General features: G+C 36.8%; 1 non-coding gene across 1 annotated transcript; it reads right to left on the bottom strand.

Moving 5' to 3' along the window:
• Window positions 1–1,916: 1,916 nt before the first annotated feature.
• On the bottom strand, window positions 1,917–2,023 carry LOC128281842 (small nucleolar RNA R71). The gene has a single exon (XR_008272111.1). It is a non-coding gene; the product is annotated as a small nucleolar RNA R71 (small nucleolar RNA).
• Window positions 2,024–6,641: the final 4,618 nt, after the last annotated feature.

A 6,641-nucleotide genomic window follows, 5' to 3' on the forward strand; every position in this document is an offset into this window, starting at 1 on the left:
TACCTTTGATGTCGCGACATAGACTAGTGGTGTCGCGACGTACCTCGAAAGATATCCTAATAGGAGTACATTGATTGCTGTGTCATGACACAGGTCCTAGTGTGTTGCGACATCAACTTCGGATGGGAGATAAACATGAAATAGGGGTGTTTTGGTATGCACAACCAAACTTAAAACTCGAAAATATCAACTAACCTAGGGCTAAGGCTGACGACCACTGAGAATCTATAAATAGGCTCCTTTGGCACATGTTATGGAGACCATTCATTCAATTTAGAACTAGTTTTTTTTAATTTTAGTTTAGTTTTCTTTTTTTTTTCCTTATGTTTTTAAAATTTATTTTCAGTTTTTCTTTATTTTTAAGAGATCTGATTCGGGAAGATCATCAAAATTTATGGATTCACAAACAATTTTTAATACAATCAGGCTCTTTTGTAAACTCTATACTGACAATTTATTTAGCATGTTTGCTCTTTATATTGATCTTATATTGTCTATAGAAGTAATAAGGAACTAGTCCTTCTATGAGGGATTAGCGAGTGGATGTTTGATCCATTAACTTTTTTGTAGGGTTACTCTGTAGACAAACTATTTGGGAAAGGAAGAATGTGAAATAAACCCTAGGCTTGACAAGCCCAAGAAGTTACTAATGTGGGAATTAACCCATAATTGGTATGACCCATATATGAACACTTTCACCCTAAACCAGTCTAGATTATGAGGTCGAAAAATAAGTAGTCCTTGCTGACTCGTTATGTTAGTGGAAGATCGAAAGATCCTGCTAGGGTAATGACTAGTTGGTTGACAAGGAACCCGAAGAGACAGTTAATGGGGATTACCAAAGTGAGCTAATCACCCATAATTAAGATTTGCTTTACTCTACTATTTAGTCTCTTTAATTTTTATCTTTTTATGTTATTTTATTTTTATTATTATAAAAACCCTAAAAATCCGTTGTTTTATGTTTTTGTACTATAACTATTTTAAAGTACTAATTATATCTTTTATTGTTTAGGTTGAAATTGATTTAGCACTCGCCTCTTTTGGGTACGATCCTCGAAGTACTCACTTACTCTATTGTAAAAACTATATTACAACTTGACCTGTATACTTGCGGATACCACCTCGTATTTATATATTTTATTGCAGCAATCACACTCTAGATGTTAGTACGTTCGAAGGTGGTCAAGTTGTTAGCGTCGTTGCCGGGAGGCAATGTTTCTAGATTAATTTTTATTTGTGCACTTTTAAAAGAATAATTAGGAAATTTTTTTAGCTATACCTATGATTTTAATTTCATTATTGTTATTAACTTTTATTTCTGGGTTTATGTATGTCTTGTAATAGGAAACACCTATTGTGCCAATTACAGATCTAAAGAGAATCATTCATATAAATCATTGACAACAACAATAGTAGATGCAAGATACACCACCACCTACTATAGGCAACGTACCACGTGAGAATCCGCTGTTTGATGAAGTTAACAATAACCCGCCAAAAGCAATACCACCACATCTACCCACAAGCATATATATGGCTTGGAACGAGAGAACCTTAAGGGATTATGCCTTACCAAGTCTGCACATGGTTCAGGAAAGTATAGCAAGGCCGACGATTACAGCTAATAATTTTGAGATCAAACCTGCAATGATTCAAATGATCCAAAATAAACTACAATTTAGGGCCATGATGATAAAGGACCCTAATCAGCATTTAAATCGATTTCTCCAACTCTGTGATACTTTTAAGTATAACGGGGCCACTGATATGCTATTTTTCTTTGGTTGTTCCCCTTTTCTTTAATTGATAATGCCTTTTCTTGGTTAGACTCGCAAGCACCAGGGTTTATCACGACATGGGATGAACTTGCTGGAAAGTTCTTACAAAAGTTCTTCCCGATTAGCAAGGCATTCCAACTAAGAAGAGAGATTGTTGTCTTTAAACAAATGGAGGGAGAAAGCTTCTATGAGTCGTAGGAACGTTTCAAAATGTTGATTCAAAAATACCCGCACCATGGATTTCCTGAGTGGATGCGACTGCAGATATTCTATAATGAGTTTGATGTGAATGCACGATATGGATTAGGCGGAGCAACAGGAGGAGCTCTTATGAATAGGACATATGAGGATGCATATGAAATTATTGATAATATGGCACTAAACTCCTATTAGTGGTTGATTGAATGATTCACATATGGCCAGAAACCCGCTACGTTCAAAACTACCCAAGAGGATGATAATTATCAACAGATAGTAGATAGACTCAACTGTGTCAAATCTGCTTCTACACTGTCTATGCATGGAGGAGACAAACCACTCTTCCACTATGTCTATAATCCCGCCGAAGATGTAAACTACATAGGGAATAAGGGTGGAAACCCTTATTTGAATACATATAATCCCAGATAGAGGGATCACCCAAACCAAAAATGGGGAGGAAACCAAGGAGGAGGTAACAGTTCAAATCCAGCTAAAAATACTAATTATCAACCTCCTTATTTGCAGAAACCTCAGAATAGGGTCAACCCAAGTGACCATATTGCATATGGTCAACATCTGGATATAATCAAGGGAGAAATGCAGTCAATGAGAATAGATGTCATACAGGTGCAATCTGATTGTACCAACTCAACAAGAACATTGACTAAACTCTAGGATAAAATGAGCCAATTGATGAGTATGATGGGTGACATCAAAAGACAAATTGGCACAGGTATTCCCAACAACACGAAAGATAATCCAAGGAGAGAAGACAAATGGCATGTGAAAGCAATAGCACTCCGATTGGGCAAAGTATTGAGTAGCCTATAAACCGCTACTCCTGAGATAATTATAGAGAATACTGATGAACCTCAAGAAGAAATCCTAGAGGCTGAGAATGACCCAGAGCTAGAAGAGGTAATTGCATCGGCGGCTGAGCCAGAAAAAGAAATAAATAAAGATATCACCATCACAAAAATCCCATTCCTGTTGAGATTAAAAGAAAGATAAAAGCGGGTCGAAGATGAGTTTGTGAGTTTTCTAAACTTGCTCAAAACATTAAATGTTAATTTGCCTTTGATCAAGTTAATAGAAAAAGTTCCTAAATACGCCAAGTTTTTAAAAGAAATTATGTCTAGGCGTAGGAAAATTAAGGTAGGCGAACAAGTTAGTATAAGCACTTCTTGTAGTGCTATTATCTCAAGACAGGTTCTTCAATAATTAAAATACATGGGAAATTTTACTTTTCCCATAGAGATAGGGATCACTTATTTTAATAGAGTTCTATGTGTCTTAGGAGTTAGTATTAATTTAATGTCTTTATCTACTTAAAAAAAAAACTTAGGTTAAGAGATCTTAAAAATATGCATATTACACTACCGTTGGCTGACAGATCTTCAGTTCATCAAGAGGTGTTGTAATTCCCCTTGCCCGAGTCTGAGGCCGGGACAGGGTACGAGGCATTATCGGACTAAAATGTACATATACATGTAAAATTGGGTCATAAATTTTAGTTCAAAATAAAAACATTCATTCATGTTCATAATGTCCCTTCTATGGGCTCACGAGGCCCAAAACATATATTGAGGGTGGTTTGGGACTAAGTCGAGAACTTACAAAACTTTTACAACACTTGGGAAATTTTCCATGTTTGGAAAGTCACACGTTCGTGTGGGTTGGGCGTGTGGTCACACACGCCCGTGTCCTCAGCCCATGTAACTCTCTGTTTATGATGTCAGCAATGAAATAGGGTCACACAGCCAAGTCACACACCCCTGTACTAGACCGTGTCCTTCACATGGATCAGACACAAGGCTGTGTCTCTGCCCGTGTGGCCCAGAAAATGGCTATTTACCAAGCCATTTGGCACCATTGTTAGCACTTACATAAACATAACTTCAATGGCACTTTTCGTGGCAATTTCATATCAATTTATTCATGCAAAAGGCACCGTACTTTACCTAGTTTATGTTGGAACGCCGGTGCCCCCAAGGCGCAGCGGAAAAATAAAATAATTAAAAACATTCCGGCGATCCAAACCATGGATCCATGTGTAAGGAACGTATCGGGGTGATAAAAGGTTTCGAAATTATCGAAACTTCAATCTGAGTAGACAGCGACGCCTAGGCAACGGAAATCCTGAACCACTATCGAACCAAGCCGTAACCTTTCCGATGTCGACCTTTACGTAGTCCACCTAGTTGACAATGAACAGTAGAAAAATCTTAGAAACCATTTCAGTGATTTTTATGCTTGACGGCTGCTAGACCTTTTTGCATAGTTTCGGGCTTATTTATATATTATCTCTTTAGGGTTTTTACCCTTGCCATATATAACACCCTTTTAATTGGTATATCTTTTTAATGAATATTAATTCATTAAAATTAATCTGATCATAATAGTTGTAACACCCCGAACCCGAGACCGTTGCCGGAGTCGAACACGAGGTGTTAACAGACTTCAAACCACTTATTGAGAATTTCCCAGACAAGCTGCCAATCTGTGTACTAGTCGCTTCAAAAATCATAACTTGAGTTTTACAACTCGAAAATCAGTTTCGTAATTTTTCCCTGAAACAAGACTCATATGTCCATCTACATATTTTTTTCTAGAATTTTTTTGGTCGAGCCAATTAGTACAGTTTATTAGTTAAAGTCTCCCATGTTACAGAGGTTGACTACACTAACCTTCGTGCGTTACTACTCGAATAACTCCCTGTGCAGGGCTTCAATACTAATGCCGTTTGTTTCTATAGAAACTAGACTCAAAGAGGAATTTATACATATATGGTATGACTCCTAATTATCTCTGGTTAATTTATAATGAATTTTCAAAGTTGGAACAGGGAATCCAGAAATCGTTCTGGCCCTGTTTCACGAAAACCCAAATATCTTTTAGCATACAACTCATATGACCGTTTCGTTTCTTCCATATGAAAATGGATTCATCAAGGTTCATTTACATAATTTATTCACTATTTAATTCCATTCTTACTATTTTTAGTGATTTTTCACATCCACGTCACTGTTGCTGCCAGCATCTATTTCTAGGGTAGACTTTCTCTAACACATAGTTTCTATGATTCAACCACCCCTTTTACACATATAGTCCCAAAATATAATCATGATGACCCATTCTAATGGCTGGTCATTGCCAAACATTTCCGTGCTTCTTAATGAGCATATACATACCAAATGATTACAACATTATGCTCAAAACATTTATAAGCCATTTTCGCATGGCTATTCAAAATTTTACATACCAAGTTCAAACAAAACATAATAGCCTATACATGCCGAAATGTACTCCAAGACCAACTACGAAGAAAATACCAAAAGTTGTTAGCCGGTGTGATGACTTCGATGACGGTCCCGAATACGCAAAAAGTCGAGTCCAAGAAACCTAAAATAGGTGACGAGCAAACACCGAATGAGTATATAACTCGATGAAGTCATAAGCAATGCACTAACAACCATTAATAACATTATCGCAAGAGGAAACAAAATGGAGCGAGGCTAATTACTCCATTCAAACCGAACTATACCATAGTTCCTTAGACCTTCGATTCAATCATACATCTACATGACCTTTCACTCATTCGCGATAATTCTTATGTACGTGACTTCAATTTACATTGTCACATAGGTTCAAACTTACCAAGTTCGACCCCAAATATAAACATAAGCGCCTATTAGCCATGAACTCAAGGTACTTACCCGATCCATTGTCCGTGATCAACTCAATAGTATCGCACACTCGGTGTCAATAGTAATTCAAAAGCATATAGTGAGTCCGCACACTTAGTGCTATATAATCAACTCGCACACTTAGTCTTTGCATGATCAAACTCGCACACTTAGTCTTTGTACAAGTTTTAAACCCGCACACTTAGTGCCATTCTCATGATCACAAATGTTTATACCCGCACACTTAGTGCCGAAATCAACAACTCAATACATCTCACCTCTTTTCCTTCCATTCAATACTTCCATCACCACATACACACATGTATATAAATTCATCATTCCTTTCGGCATAATTACATAGACATTATGTCTATTCAAATCAATACAAAATATATGCTTAGTGACTTACCTTGTGTTGGGTAAAACAGTCCAAGTCGGCTACTCGATGACCTTCGTCTTTCCTTGCTTGATTCTCCTTCTTTAACTCCTTGTGCTTAATCAATAAAGCAACTAGTTTAACCATCTTGCTAAACATTCATAATTCAATTACACATGCATATGTATGTTTGTATATTCGGCAACCATCCTCACTTATTACCCATTTAGTCAATTATCTAAGCCAAGATAAGGCTTCAATACGGTTGCCTCTAAAGAATACATGCACACCAATCTACTTCATTTGGCGAATATGCATGTCTATGTTGAGGCCAATTTTACACTTAATACCACACTAAAAAAAAAACAGCATACATTTTACTAACTAACGCATTACATATTGTAGCTCAATACACATCTCTCATTTACTACAAAACCGAAACATCATCACAAGCAAATGTACACCTTGAAATAGTATATATGTCATACCAATTCATCATGTGCAAACACATATTCATGTAGGTGCAAGGGCCGAATCTCAAGTTGTTTATATCCAAATATAAACACATATCCAAAGCTCAAATCTTACCTACCATGC

Source organism: Gossypium arboreum, chromosome 1 (assembly GCF_025698485.1).
Source record: "Gossypium arboreum isolate Shixiya-1 chromosome 1, ASM2569848v2, whole genome shotgun sequence".
In the NCBI taxonomy this organism is placed as follows: Eukaryota; Viridiplantae; Streptophyta; class Magnoliopsida; order Malvales; family Malvaceae; genus Gossypium; species Gossypium arboreum.